Source organism: Penaeus monodon, chromosome 28, assembly GCF_015228065.2.
Source record: "Penaeus monodon isolate SGIC_2016 chromosome 28, NSTDA_Pmon_1, whole genome shotgun sequence".
Classification (NCBI taxonomy): domain Eukaryota; kingdom Metazoa; phylum Arthropoda; class Malacostraca; order Decapoda; family Penaeidae; genus Penaeus; species Penaeus monodon.
Genome location: NC_051413.1, coordinates 244365 through 244704, shown reverse-complemented (window position 1 = coordinate 244704; position 340 = coordinate 244365).

Below are 340 nucleotides of genomic sequence, written 5' to 3'. Positions count from 1 at the left end.
GTGTGTATCAACTTTTTTTTTTTTTCTTTTCTTTTTTTTTTCTTTTTCATATTTAAGATTGTAGCCACTTTAAGATTATTGTCACCTTTTAATGTATTTTCTGTCATTCTTTGATTATGTTTTAGTAATGGAATGTCATAGTTACCTAGAAAGTACTTGAATAAAAAAGTAAGAGAGAATCAATGTGTTGTAAACTTTTTTAAAAATTGATGTAGCGAAAGCCAAAGACAAGGTTCTAACTGAGCACATGGTATCGCGCTGTAGTGTTTAATCTCTTGCTCTCGGTGCTTTGTGGGCCAGTGAGCAGTTGCTGATGCTTGCACAGATGGTTAAATCACTG